Below are 14,639 nucleotides of genomic sequence, written 5' to 3'. Positions count from 1 at the left end.
TGGACAAAATTAAAAGTTCTTTTCCTTGCCTTTCCTACACTGGAACGGACGTGCGGGTGCAGTGTTACATGCTCTTCAAAGTTACACTTAGTTCATCCACTGACCGTCTACTCTCTCTAGATCATGGGTACTCACAAACTTTCTCTCAGGGGCTACATTTACAGTGTAGTTTGGGGCCGAGGGCCGCACTGGTGGGGGCGGAGTCAGAGGGGGCGGGGCTAAAGCAAAACGATAACTTGTGACCATGAGGTTGCACACAGGTCCCTGCAGCAGATGCCCTCATCCACTGAGCCACCAGACCCAGCATTTACATACATCTCTCTCCCTCCTGCTCTCCCTCCTGCCCTCCCTCCATCTCTCTCTCCCTCCTGCCCTCCCTCTCCCTCCCCCTCTGTCATCTCACTGTGTGTGTGTCTATCTGTGTCAGCCTTCAGCCCGGGTTGAGACCGCTTCCTCAACGCGCACACACAGACAACAACACCAAAGTACTTAACAGGTCTTTAAAAGACCATTAACATATTATTGAGGCTTTGTTTGTTTTAGCGCCCCTGCTTCTCCACCCTGACAATCACTGCTTGCCCGGCCCCACAGAGCAGAGGCTTTGTTCTATTTCACCTCTTTGTGGCCTTGCATCTCCACTCTGCTCTGTGGGGGCCGGGGGAGCAGTGATTGTCAGAGTGGAGATGCAGGGGCGCTAACAGGTGAAATACAAAAAAGCCTCTGCTCTGTGGGGGCCGGGGGAGCAGTGATTGTCTGCAAGGTCTGCGCACCGCCAACGAAGGCTTGCCGGGCCGGCCCGCGGGCCGTACTAGGAGTACCCCTGCTCTAGATACACATATGCTATCTAAGAGTCAGATAGTAGCATGATCCAGGTATATGGACACATACAGTTTCTGTGTCACCCACCCAGGCTGTTGTCCTTCCACCCATCATTGCTTCATCATTCACCTAGCCATGCATCTCATATTCTTGCCTTCCCAGCTAGTCTTCAATCTCAATAAGTAAGGAATATATAAGAGCTTACCTCTGGCCGCCACCACCACCGTCTCAACTCTCACAGCTGCCGCCGCCGCCTCCTCCCCTGAAGAATCGCCCTCCGCCTCCGTGTCGAGCACCACCACCTCCACACTGGCCCCGCCACCAGATGTTCCACCTACAAAGTACATTTAAGAATGTTAGAATAAAGCACTCACTAGTCACTAGTATTTGGTCTAGGAATGAAGACATGTGAAAACAATGTAATTTGTGACTGTCTACGTTAAAGTTAAAAAAAATGTCCCTTTTTCCAGGGAAGGTTGTCTAGCTGCACTTTTTGGCACAAGTGATGAAGGCTGTTTTTTTAACACGCACCATTTTTCTCCACACAGACAGAAGATGGACTTCTAACAACAAGATCAAGTTGAAACCAGGTGAGAGCTCGGCTCGACCACAAGAAATGTCTTCAATTAATCGTCAGCACTAACCACTTTTCCATTATCAGTTAAACGTTTAGTTTTATTATGACTTCATTTTAATAAATGTGTTTACTTTAATAAAGCTTTTAAACTTAAATACAATCTGTGTTTTTTGGTCCAGACTAGAGTGACTGAGTGAAAGGTTTTGCAATTTTTGCAAGCATGAGTCCAGATAGAACACTTCCAAAGACATTATGGACAATCCCAGAGGACTGCACTAAGTTGATAGAGCTATTGCTGACTAGAATCATGGGAGTTTCGCCAACCGTGCAATCTTAGTTAGCTACACAGACAGACTAATAAGAATAATCTAGTAATACCACAGGGAGTCATAGTAGAGGCAGGATAAGAATTTAGATACAGTCTACAAGAAGAGCAAAGACAATTTTGAAAAAAGTCAAATGAGGAACGCTAGGAAAAATAGGTACTAGTCTAAAATGAAAACTTACTGGGGCCAGCAGAGGAGCCCTCGCCTGCCCGATCCTGGCCCTGTTGATGAACAGCATCCGCCGCCTGCTGCTCCTGTGTCCTCCTCTCGCCCCTGGGGGGAGCTGACGTACAACATGAAAGAAAGAACAGAAAACATGGATGATTGTTGCTTGTCAATGTCAACCAAATCAAACATTTCAAAAGAACAATAACAAAATATTTCTGCGAAATTATATTGATTATGGTTACTTTTCATTTATTTGCGGACCTGTGACTTCGAAAGTCACGTAACTCACTAAACAAAGTACTGAAACGTTCACCTAGGACTGGCAGGCAGCAGTCCGCAGGCAAGACGCAAAGTGACAGACAAACTCCATTGTGATTTCAGTCAGATCAGTGACAACACTAACAGTTGCCTGCTACATTACCAGTCATTTAAATAGTCAAACTATCAATCCACCGCCACTATTTTTCTTATTGTCAGGGTTACAAAGGAAGGGGCAGATTTAAGCCCTTGCGGCTCTTTTGCGCCGTTCTTGCGTGACTTTTGTGACGCAGCAGCTAAACAAAAAAGGGCGCCATGGTGCGGCGTATAATATTATAACAACGTGACGCATTTGGGAGATGCATCCCGTTATAAAGCCCTGCGCCATCAGGGGGCGTTCCGGCGCAAGGGAGGGCATTCCTGCGCTGGAACACATCCTAATAGTGGCTGAGGGAAATCTACAAAATATCAATCAGTCACCTTTAGGACAATGATGCGTCACACAAACCCTGCACCTGCTTGAAGCAGACGTACGGCTTGACCCAGCATTGGGGAGGTACCCCAGAGCATTGATGGAGCTGCGCCATCGTTGCGACGCAACTCCAGCAGTAAAGCTTCGGTGACGTTTTGGGCCCATGGTGCGCCGCATTGCAAATACGGCGCACCATGTTTGGTGGTGGTAGCGGGCCGCACAATTAATGGCGCATCCCTGCTACTTTGCAGGGATGCGACGGTAATTGCAATTCTGCCCCTTAGGGGCATACTTACTTACGCGTTCTGGCGCATCTCCAGAGATGCGCCAGATCAAATGCGTCACGCAAAACTACCCTTGCGACACGGCAGATGTGCCTCATTTACAATGCGGCGCGCCCTGGCGCAAGGGTAGGCACTTGCGTGAGGCATCTCGTCACGTAAGAGCGGCGCATCGCTGGAGTCACGTCGCCAACGCAATGCAACTCCAGTAATGCTCAGGGCCACCCAATACTTAACATGCTGTGTCAGTCCTTTCGCCTGCTTCGAGCAGACATAAGGAATTGAATTGACGTAGCAGCGTCGCAGAAGTGCCTGCGTTAAATCTTGTACATTTCACGCAGGCAATTTTGCGAGGCGCACAGCCGCTGGACCGCGGCGCCCACCCTGCGTACTAGGAACGCACCCATTGTGGTGCAGGCCCATGGCTTTATAACATGACGCATCTCCCTAGATGCGTCATGCTGTAAATGACTCGCAGGGATGCGGCACATTTACGCCGCTGTTGCGTCACGCAAGGCAACGTAAACGTGGCGCAAGGGGCTTGTAAATGTAATCTGCCCCCTAGTGTCTAGCATTACGCAGTTCTGTAAAGTACACTCATACATAATAGTTACTCAGGCCAATGAGACCACGAAATAGAAAACAAATAAGCATAGTAGCAACGCCACTGAGAAGGAGAGCAGTGCACCTGAAATGCACAGAAGATTTTGAAATATAATTTAACTACAATGTAATCGTCATCAGCGGCATTATTGGCTTGCTCCATGTAAAAAACAAATATTTGCAATACAACAACACAGAGCAGGAGAAAACATCATAGTAGTGAGTGATTAAATGGCTACTACTACTCACCAAGCCCGGGGATCTCCAAGCCGAGCTGGTCCAGCAGGTCGCGCTCGCGGTCCAGGAGGTCCGTCCAGCGATGGGTGACCTGGCTGTAGGTGCGCTGGACCCCGTAGAGGTGGGATATGGCCCAGCACACCTTCTCCCACCGCTTCCGGCGCTCCCGCATGTTGTACCCGCCGGCCGCGATCCTGCCGCCTCCCGCGATGGTCCTGGGCAGGCGGCGCTGGACGAAGTAGACCAGCGCGCCCACTTCCTCCGGGCTGAAGATCTCCCGTCGCGTCACCTGCTCCCCCCTCAATCTCCCGCATGCTGTCCTGCCACTGGGTCCAGCACTACTCCCCGCCGCCGCTGCGGCCCTCAAGTGCCTGGGCAGCTTCACGGCGCCTGGCTTGACCATGGTCTGGGCAGGTAAGGTAGGAAGAAGTAGAAAATTAAGAAAGAATAGGATAGGGAAGAAGAAAAGAAAAGAGTTTAAAAAAGTAGTTTAAAAGTAAAGAAAAATAGCAGAAAAGACAAAAATATACAGCTAGGAAAAGAGAGGGATAGATAAAAAGCAAAATCGTAAAAAAAAAACTGAAAACAAGCAAAGGATGGCAAAGATACCAAGAGGATTAAACACCATGCCCAGACACAGGAAATGAATGAAAAACAAGATGGCCGGCGCCCGTTCACGAGCGCAAAAGTAAGTTCGCGCGAGATTTTCCTCGCGATCTCGTGCGAACCTCTAGATTTCCCGCGCAATCTCGTGCGACCCTCTACTCGCAATGCGCTTACTGCGCGAGATTATACATAGCGGGCGGAAACGGAAATACGTCACGCAAACAAAATGGCCGCGCCCGTACTCGACCTTGGGGTAAATTCGCGTGTTGCGCTGCAAGCGGCTCGCGAATACTGCAAAAAAACTCGCGAAACAACAAGCCGCAAAAAAATAAAATGCTCATTCGCACGAATTGGCGGCTTCCGCGGTCGGTTTCGCACGACGCCGCGCCCCGCGAATAGCGCAAAAAAAAACGAAAAACGATTTCAGCAAAAGCAAAAGCAATGAGCAGGTGCAAAAGGTCAACCTCATGATTTGTAACGATTCTTTGTAGTGCTTCCTGAGGGGGCCCTCCAGAATTCGGTTGCCTGCTTGCAACTATTGTGTGACCCTGCTCTGACCTTAACTGTATGCCACAAAGGTCCTGATTTACAGCTAAAGGAGCAGACAAGCAGGTGCCAGGCTGGAACTTTAAATTCTTTCAGTGACACATTAATTAGCCCCTAATTCATTATTGTCAGTTGGGGCAGGGCAGGTGTTGTAACTAATTTTGCAACAATGAAAGCACTTAGCAAGTGCAAAAGATCACTAATCAGGGCGCACTAAGGAAGCAGGTGCCAGCTAAAAAAATATTCTGTGACACATTAATCAGCCCCAAATTAATTCAGGTCACTTGAGGCAGGGAAGGTGTGCTTTGCTTTGCCGAAAATAATGTACACTGGACAACCAGAGGGTGTGGTGATGAAACAGAGGGTGGCATGGGTGGGCCAGAGGGTGGCATGAGTAGTCAGAGAGTGGCAGTGGTGACAGAGAGTGGCAGTGATGAAGAAGAGTGTCCCAAACAGGCTGGACATGTAGAAACAACAAGTTCGCAAAACTTGCGACCCGACAGGTAAGTTCGCAAATTGCGAAATTGTAAAAACCCTCGCGAACTGGCAGAAACACGGGCGAACACAAAAAAAATAAATCCGCAGATTCGCGGGAATTCGCGGATTTTGCGGATTGCGAATCCGCAAATCCGCAAAATTCGCGAACGCGAGATCCGCAAAATTCGCCCATGCTTACTTGCAAGTCTGCAGTTGTCCCTAGCACACTTATTGGCTTACAGACAACCATTACACAATGATGCCACTGCTATGTTGGAGGTAAAACTTGGCATTGGTGTGTTAGAGGTAATACTTTGAACTGACAAACTACAGGTAATACTTTGCATTGGGATACTAGAGTAATGCCTGGTACTGGCATACTAGAGATAATACTTAGAAGTGAGATACCCATGGCAAAATGCTGGCATTGGTATACTGAGGGTAATTTGTTGCATAACAGGCACCTGTGTCAAAATACTGACACTGAGAAACTAGAGAGGTAGTCCATGGTGTATGGGCCACAAAAAACAAATGCTGACGCTGTCATAATGTAGGTAGTTCTTGGCATGTAGGAATACAATTTCATATGAAAGAAGAGACACAACCATGACAAAGTGCTGGCCCTAACAAACTAGAGTTACTTTTTGACATAAGGTTCACCCATACTATATAGACCACAAAAATTTCAACATTCTGACACTGTACTATTGGATGTCATTTTTGGCATAGGGAGGCACTTAGGTGGCACCCATGACTAAAAGATATCTGTTACACAATGGACGTAATTATGACAATATGTTTTGGAAATAAATTGGGCTCGACTCCTTGAAAGGGTTTCACTAGTTTGGCACATGATAAAAGGACTAGTGTTAGAAATTAGGGCTCTAGTTGGCAGAAGCATATACCCCGTCCAAGAAGGGACCTCAATCCTAGTAAGTGAAAGCTATATACACACTAAAAGATAACCTGTGCTCACCCTCTGGTTGCTTGGAACAGGGCAGTAAGGCTTATCTAAAGAGGCAATGTGTAAAGAATGTGGACAACAAACACACAAATACAGTAACAAAACCACAAAAATACTCCACATAGAGTTAGAATAATAGATTATATTTATCTGAGTAAAACACGACTAAAATGATAAAAATTCAATAAGTAGCACCAAAAGTTATAAATGTTTAAAAAATAAATCGAAAAATGTTGCTTAGAAGCAAATAGCACTTGAGGGTTACTTGGAGTCGCACCGGACCGGGGTAAATCCAAAGTTCAGGGCGACCGCGATAGAGGGCGGTCAGGCCGGCTACCGGACTCATGCAGGTCTCGCTAAAAGAGTACTTTGGATGGCGCAAGTGTCGACATCTCATTGCGTCAGTTCCGATCTGCCCAGTCGATGAAGACTTCGTAGACAAACCTCTTTACAATGCAGGCGCTATGGCTTCGCCGAGCCGCCCTGTCTGTTGCTGTCGAACCGTACAGTCCATCGAGGCAATCCATTAATCAGCTCCTGCGGTGAAGGGCAACACGCCGATTCAGATTGGCGTAAAGTTGGCACTGAGTCTATTTTGATAGATCTGAACAGCTTGTGCTCACTTTCAAGGGTCTAGGACTGGTTTGATACCACTTGGCAGGGCAGGCCTCACATATGGCAGAATGTAGGTGCTTTTACAGAGTTGTGTGAAGTCTTTGACGGCCCTGAGACTTCAAAATATGAGGCAAGCCAGCAAGCTCTTGGAGTCACTCTGGTTCAAGTGAGATGTGTCCAGCCCTCGTCCTCAGCAGGGCAGACTAGCAGGCAGCACAGCAAAGCAGAAATGTAGGTATTTCAGAGCAGCAGTCAAGCAGAGTAGTAATTCATGTAAAACAGCAGTCTTCACTCCTGCCAGAGTTTGTTACAGGTCCAGTTGTGTAAGAGCCATAGTACTTATACCCAGACCTGCCTTTGAAGTGGGGGTGATTTCAAAGCAGGCCCTTGAAGTGCACTGGTCCTCCTTTCTTCCCAGCCCTGGCTACAGACTATCAGTAGGGGGTAATCAGCCCTTCGAGTGGGAAACAGGACACTGCCTATTCAGGTGTAAGTGTCCGCTCCCACTCTCTTTTTCTCCCCAGGGAGAGCTTTCAGAATGGAGATGAGTTCTGTGTGACACCCACTCTTCCTCTGTTTGTGGCTGTCTAGTGGGGAATGCCCAAAGTGAAGCTGTCACCCACCCCACACATGTATTGGAGACAGGTTGCCAAGGACACAAAGCAGTTAAGCAGAGAAATGTCCACTTTCAAAAAGTGACATTTGTAAAATAGTAGTATGAAGTCCAACTTTACAATTAGAAGTGTGGCTCACTGGTTAAAGGAGGCAGACCTGGAAGCAGAGGTCAGCCCGGGACCAGGGTTCAATTCCCGGCTTTGCGTGGTCTTGAGTCCTAAAATGTCCATGGACTCGACAATTCTCGCTCCGGTGCCCACTCGATTCACGGGTTCACACTCTGCGACTCTGGGCAATAGCTTGCTTAATCTCCACAATGGCCCCTCGCGGCGGGATGCCTGGCTTTCACCTTGCGGATACCCTGCCGGGGTTATCTCACAGGGGAATACCAGGACGGGTTCCCTAAGCAAGCGCTTAGAGACCGGTTGGTGATTTGCGCTATATAAATTCCTGTACATTTAAAGGTGATTTATCATTACCATTCCAAAGATACAAAACATGATGCAGCTACTCCTTTCTGATACAAGTCAAAAGAAAGGAGGAAGACAGAAGCAGAGGTTCATTCAGCTTCCAAGAGTTACTGGCTATCCATCAGAAAGGGGAAATGAACCACATAAGTCTCAAAGCCAAAGTCTCAGAGCCTTTTGTCTCAGAGACCCTCAACTGAAATGTTCACAGACTGTGGTGTATGTAAACTCCCCTTAGTGTGGTTTGGTGGATAAAGTCATCATCTTGTCTAGCCACTTGAGTGTCCTGTTCTGCAAGTGACATAAAAAACCTCCACCAGGAGGGAGACTGCCTGGATGTCGACAGCGGTGAGTGAATTAAAATTCTCCTACTCTGTAGGTGAATCTTTATTAGGGGGAAAGAACGGGATAGGGATAAATCTAAAAACAAAGCAGTGATTTGTGGATGAGTCACTGGTCCACGACACCTGGTGGTTGGTTCAACATGATTTGGCCTGGAACAGCCCCTACAGGTCTATGGCCTTCATCAGGAACAAAGGAATATATATGAAGTCCTTACACTGCAGGGCTTCCCGGATAGTGTGTTGTTAGTGAGTGGAAGTACTCACCCATCTTTATCAGTGAGCACAATTTGCTCAAGACGGATTGTGTTTATAGGTGATGTTTTCAGGCCTATTACTTAAATATTTCATTTGCATCATGGTGTTGAGAAATGAACGACAGGAGTTTGAGCTTGGCTTTAAACTGGTGCAGACAGGTTTGACAGGCTGTGCGAGTAGCACAATCAGTGCCCAGTAGTAGCATTTAGGAAACAGATCTTGTGTATATGCTATACCACTTCACAAGAGACTTGCAAGTAAACTGAAGAGGTCAACTGTGTATACACCAATATTACCATGTTTAGGGGAGAAGCATATGCACTTTAGCACTGGCAAGAAGTAGTAAAGTGCTCAGAGTCCTACGGTCAACAAAAAGGTCCGAAAAATAGGAGGAGTAAGGCAAAAGATTTGTGGTGACCCTTCAAGGAGGGCCTTTTTCCACAACTAGAATATTTAAGGACTCCTCTTTCAAAGCCTATGACATGTTTATGGGCAAATTCTACATTAAAGTGCACTGTTTGAACCCATTATTTCGCTAAATGTTCACAGGGGGACACTGTCCAAAATTTCCAGGAAGAAGTCAGACTCACAGTCTTAACTCGCTTTCTGGGATTCGAGACAAGTATTACACCCCATCACTTTCAATGGCCACCAGGCATCACTTTGTGTCACAGTAGTACAGAAAAGTATACTGCTATCAACTCTAGATTGATCTTAACAGGATACACATTTTGCAAATGGTTACATAATGGAGAAATTGTCTTAGCATCAAACGTGTCTTAGGGAATGTTCTAAAACTTCAATCACTCCTCCTCTCGCATTTTGCAAAAAACTTTTTCTTTCATTAAAATTTAAGGATAATTGTTTGATAATTGAAGGCAACTTCCAAAGGAACTCCAACATCCTTCTCTCAATACCTGGCACACTCTGGACACCTTCTGAAGACATCATTCATACTGGCCTCTTGGTGTCTCCTGGCCAGTACTGTGCATTAATTAGAAGTCATTTTCTTTCAACACTATAGGGTCTATTGAAGGCTTACCATACTTTAGTTCAAAAAAATCTCACTTGCATCTTTAGTTGTGCCTCTATCCTTAACTAAAGGTGCCAGAGTGAACTGCTGATTCTTTGGAACAAGCAGACTAATGCTACTTTCATCCAGTTCCCTATCTACATCTTCAGCCACGTTTCTGTACTGGGCTGCAGACAAGCAGCTCCAATCTTTCAACAAAGAGTTTATTATTCGTGGCCCATTCCCGCTAGGCTTCTGTCTATAAACGAAGCATCCTTGGTCATCGATGACCTGAATTTCCAAATCAGCTGCTTTAGAAGATATTGATTCATCCCTTATTGTCAGATAAACCTAGATATTAGAGCCAAACATTTTCATCTACTGAATCCTGAGACATGCCGTGCCGTTCTCTAATTATTACCTGTAGACTCTTGCCTTGCTACTTATTACATGCATACAACACCAAATGTCTCATGCACATCAATGATATCCATACTTTTTTTTAAATTCATCTGAACTTGTTTTCCAATGGCCAATTGGCGGACGACCAAGCACATTCTCAAATTAAACGCAGTTTATTTTATTTATTTATTTATTTTTAGAGTTTTATATAGCGCGAACTTGAACCGATTAGGTTATCAGAGCGCTTTACATAGCATCAGTTCCGTTACATGTTATCAAAGCACTTTCCATAGAATCAGTTACGTTACATAAGGAACACATTTCTTTTTGTTCTAGTGAATAGGGTTATCTCTTCACACGGGGGAAGGGATACACCTGGCTATACTCCAACCGTCACATAGGCGACTAGTCGTTAAAGCTATATCTCTAAACACAGGGAGGGGATACACATGGATACAATCTAAAAATCACATAGGATACTAGTCATTAAAGTTATCTTCTATCTACACAGGAGGGAAATGACTGGAAATACTCTAAGAGTCACATAGAGGTGGTAGAGAGTAAAAAGGTCCACTGCAAACACTAGTGATAAGAGACAACTACATACACATAATAAGGGATATGACTAGTTAAACTCTAAGACGTATAGGGGTGGTATTTTAGACGCACACAACTAAAAAGATACACTGGAGGATTCCGAAGATGAAAAATTAAAGATGTAAATCAGAGCATTTGCCTCTTTCACAAATGCGCATTGGTAAATCCAACGCATCTGGCACTAAACGTTTGCCAGTAAGTGTTAGGCTAGCCTCAAAACAGATACTTTAGTGGCCGAAGCCAGTCAGGGAATAAAATAGCAAGTCCCTTGAACAGTTCTCACAATGTAAATCCGTTTCTGGCAGTTAAATCAGAAATTCTGCTTTCGATCTCCACTTCATCCCGTGGGATACCTGTGTCTGGAATTGACACATTGACCACATTAAAAGCCTTCGGCAATGGTTAGAAACCTATGCATTTTATTAGACGGACGTTTATTCTACATGCACAAATTATCTGCTTTTAGGCTCTTAAATTATTAAAGCGCATCGTAATTTTCCACTTCATTAGTCATCAAATTGCCGCCCTTAATAGGTTGACCTCATCCAATTTAGATGATTATTTCCTTAGCAATTTCTCAACAATATTAAATGAACTCAGAAGGCAGCTGCCTCCCTGATTGATATTGAGTCATGTAGTTCAAACTTCACATTCACGTTTATTTATGATAGGTAATTAAAACAATTGAATAAAACATCTAATTATAAAAAATAATGCATAAACATGCAATTTAAAAAACGATACACTCTAAAATAATTAATGTTCTATAGATTTTGCCTGCTTTTTTTGGAACAAAATTCTTAATTTTACAAAGCGAGGGCTCCAGCAAACTTGAAATGAAGCTACTAATACGTGCCTGGACGTGTGGAGCAATCCTCTCGCTGGTGCCCAAGCAGAACAGGCACACAAAAGGTGCTCTATGATTTCATTGAAATACCCGCAGAGTTAAAGCTGCAAGCCACTGGTATTGCACCACTTGGGCAAAAGTTCCAAAGTTGGAAGTCCTCCCAAGCGACATAACAAACGTTTTTTGTCTGAGAAGTGTTCATTTATGTAATTTTAGTAGAGTGTAGACCAGGTCCACTAGGAAGTCACAGTGCTGCACATGTTAAAAAGTAGAATAATGCAACAGTGCACACTGAGTGACAGTGGAGAGCAAAAGTACATCAAAATCATATTGCGGAATACACGGAATATACAGTAAAGGCTAATCAATCTATATTGCAACAATAGTGCTTCCAATAACAGGAGAAGAAGTTACCAGAAGAGATTGTAGATTATAAAAATGAACAAAAGATAAAAATGAGAAAAAAGTTACTAATTGCACCATTGCACGTATCTGTTTTATAACAGTGTTAAATGTCTTTCCTGCAGTTGGAAAATGTGTGCATGAAACGGAGAGAGAGCCCGAGCAAGGTACTTTCAGATCGTTGGACAGTGTCAGAAAGGGATTGGATGACGGTCCTTTGTTTTCTAAAATGGGGGTTCTTAAATCAGATGAGGTCTAAACCTTATAGCGCGTGCTCCCTCACTCAATGAATAGTTTACAGGTTAGAAACTGAGATACATTACTTGTACTGCTCTGACCAGAAAGAGAGTGTTGAATACCCATCAACCATTTAAAAGGTAGTTTATCATTATCGGTTTGAGTTACATTTAAAGCAGTTAATTTGGACTTTGGGAAACAAGTGAGCAGGGAGTTCCTATAATCCAATCTTGTCAGTACTGGTGATTGCTCAACAGTGAATGTATTTTTAGTTCGAGCCTCAGAGCGTCTGCCCTGTCTGCAAGACCTGTTGTCATTAATAACACCACGTTTTCCCGCCTCCTACTTACCATTGGCTCACTCTGATGTCGCTTTTCTATGCTGCCTCATCACTCGTCCACTTTGGCCATACATCACGTCCGTTCAAGGCTCAGTCACACCAGCCAGTCACAGTTTCCTTACGTATTCCCTCTTCAAATGCTGTGTGGGAGAACTCTTTTTGACTTTCTGCAGCACTCCTGGCAAAACAGGTGATGAAAAACGCCACTCATTGCAAAACAGGTAAGGAAAAAACGTGTTTCATTTGAATATTTAATTTTTGCATAATGTCTGCTTTTTTAAACAATAATTAACTGTGGCAAATGCCCTCCATGGCCGCCACGCTTCAGATTTCAGCATGCATGCATAAGTTTACTTGCATTTCCTCAGCAAAATGCCATGTTCCAGTTCCAGGCGCCTCTGATCAGCGCTGTAGCAGTGCTTGTTAATATTTTCGTCGGTGGCCAGCAGCAGGGGGATTTGAGCGTATCATATCAGGGGCCTGGAAGCAGTGTTCTTCTTGTAAAGCATCGAGTTTGCAGCCCCCCTTTTTAGGGATGACCCTGCTAAATAGCAGTTCATTACTCCTACCTCTGGTTGGCACCCGTTTGTCCAGCTCCTCCGGCCTCTTGGTGTTGCGGGGCGCAAATATGCAGCGTCATGTGTCAAGACTGTAAGGTTGGGGATCAGAGTGACCAACGGTTATCGGACGTCAGCACTGGTCGGTGTTTCCTTGTTTGCAGGGGCTCATGCGTCTGGGTCCTTGTGTTGCCAGATGGAACCGTTTGACCGGTGGCGCATTACCGGTATGGGCATTTTCGACCCATTCCCTATTTCAGTCCGCTTTGGGGGTGATTGGCTTTTGGGTAATGGAACCATTGTGCATGTACAGCCAGGGCCGGACTGGCCATAGCGCGCACCAGGGGTTTCCCCGGCTGTAGGCTGCTAGGATGGGGGCCGGTTTTGGGCCCCAGGGGTGCCTCTTTTGTTACCGGGGGTCGGCAATATCGCCCCCCTGTAACAAAATCAGCTGCAACCGGCCCTGACAAACTGCTCAGCTGCACTCCACCTCACCCCAGGGGGGTCAGCTGAGCAGTTTGTCTGGGCTGGTTTCTGTTCCCAGTCCAGCCCTGTGTACAGTGCTCCGATATCTTTGAGTTGATTTGGCGCTATATGAAAACTGCAGAAAATCCAAATGTCAACCTTGCTTTGTTGGGTAAGTCACAGCTTGTGATGCTAGGCAAATATATGATTGCCCTCATGCCAGGGGTATTCCACAAGTCGGTTGCATATGATTTTGAGCTGAGGTTGTGGCATAGATTTGCCAACGGAATAGTTTAAATTGAATAACAGGCTCAAAGTGTTTTCACCACGGAGAATTCAGCGTATGATATGCAAATTACCTGGTAACATGAGGCACATGGGTTGTAGAATGTGAAGGTAAACACCCAGGCTATCTGTCTGACAAACACTTGCTATGTACTTAACTGCATCATTCCCAAAAAATAGAGAACTTAAACCATAACACAAACAATCATAATGATATCAAAAATAGTATGTTTTAATAAAAACAGAGATAGACTTTTACAATGTAAATATACAGTTATGATGAGTTATTAATAAAAAATGATATATCTTTTATATTAAAAAAACATTAAAAAAACATTAGTAGGACAGCGATACATGTCCTATCTATTGTTGCTGTGGCTGTTGTATGTGAGTCAATGCGTTTCGACACGTCGTGGTGTCTTCCTCAGGACAATTATAGTTTCAGCCAATTTGTCTATAAAGAACAAAATAATATTAGTTCTTATTTTTTCTTAAAAACAGTGTCACAGTTTAGTTTCATTTTGACCATTCATAATTGATGATAGCGAACCTCAGAACAATTGTTCATTTCATTTCTGTTGTTTGGTTCATTTCAGTTAGCATGGGAATATCTAATGCAGTTCATTATTTTATCTTAAGTATTACTTATTATTACATAGCATAGTGTGCAAGGGATACATTATTACTGGAGGTATCATAAGGAGAACAGGCCTAGACAGATACAATTTTGATATAATCTATTTTGTCTGCGATATACATTTGTTTCGCTGTTGACATTCTTTGAGAATCCTGTCCAAAGTTTCATTCAGTAACATTAATTTTTTATCCTTCTATCAAAAGCAAGCGAGAAAAACCCAGAAAAAAG

General features: G+C 44.6%; 1 protein-coding gene across 1 annotated transcript in view; it reads left to right on the top strand.

The window, feature by feature from the left end:
* Window positions 1-12,442: 12,442 nt before the first annotated feature.
* The window catches only part of LOC147708009 (N-acetylglucosamine transporter UNC93A-like), a 534,754-nt gene continuing 532,557 nt past the window's right edge, over window positions 12,443-14,639 (top strand). The window contains exon 1 of the mRNA XM_086926819.1: window positions 12,443-12,688. The gene's annotated coding sequence lies outside the window, so the exon portion shown is untranslated. The remainder of the gene's footprint in view (window positions 12,689-14,639) is intronic.

This window comes from Lissotriton vulgaris, chromosome 6 (genome assembly GCF_964263255.1).
Source record: "Lissotriton vulgaris chromosome 6, aLisVul1.2, whole genome shotgun sequence".
Lineage (NCBI taxonomy): Eukaryota > Metazoa > Chordata > Amphibia > Caudata > Salamandridae > Lissotriton > Lissotriton vulgaris.
The sequence above is the reverse complement of the archived record's forward strand: the minus strand, read 5'-3'. Positions and strand labels throughout refer to the sequence as shown.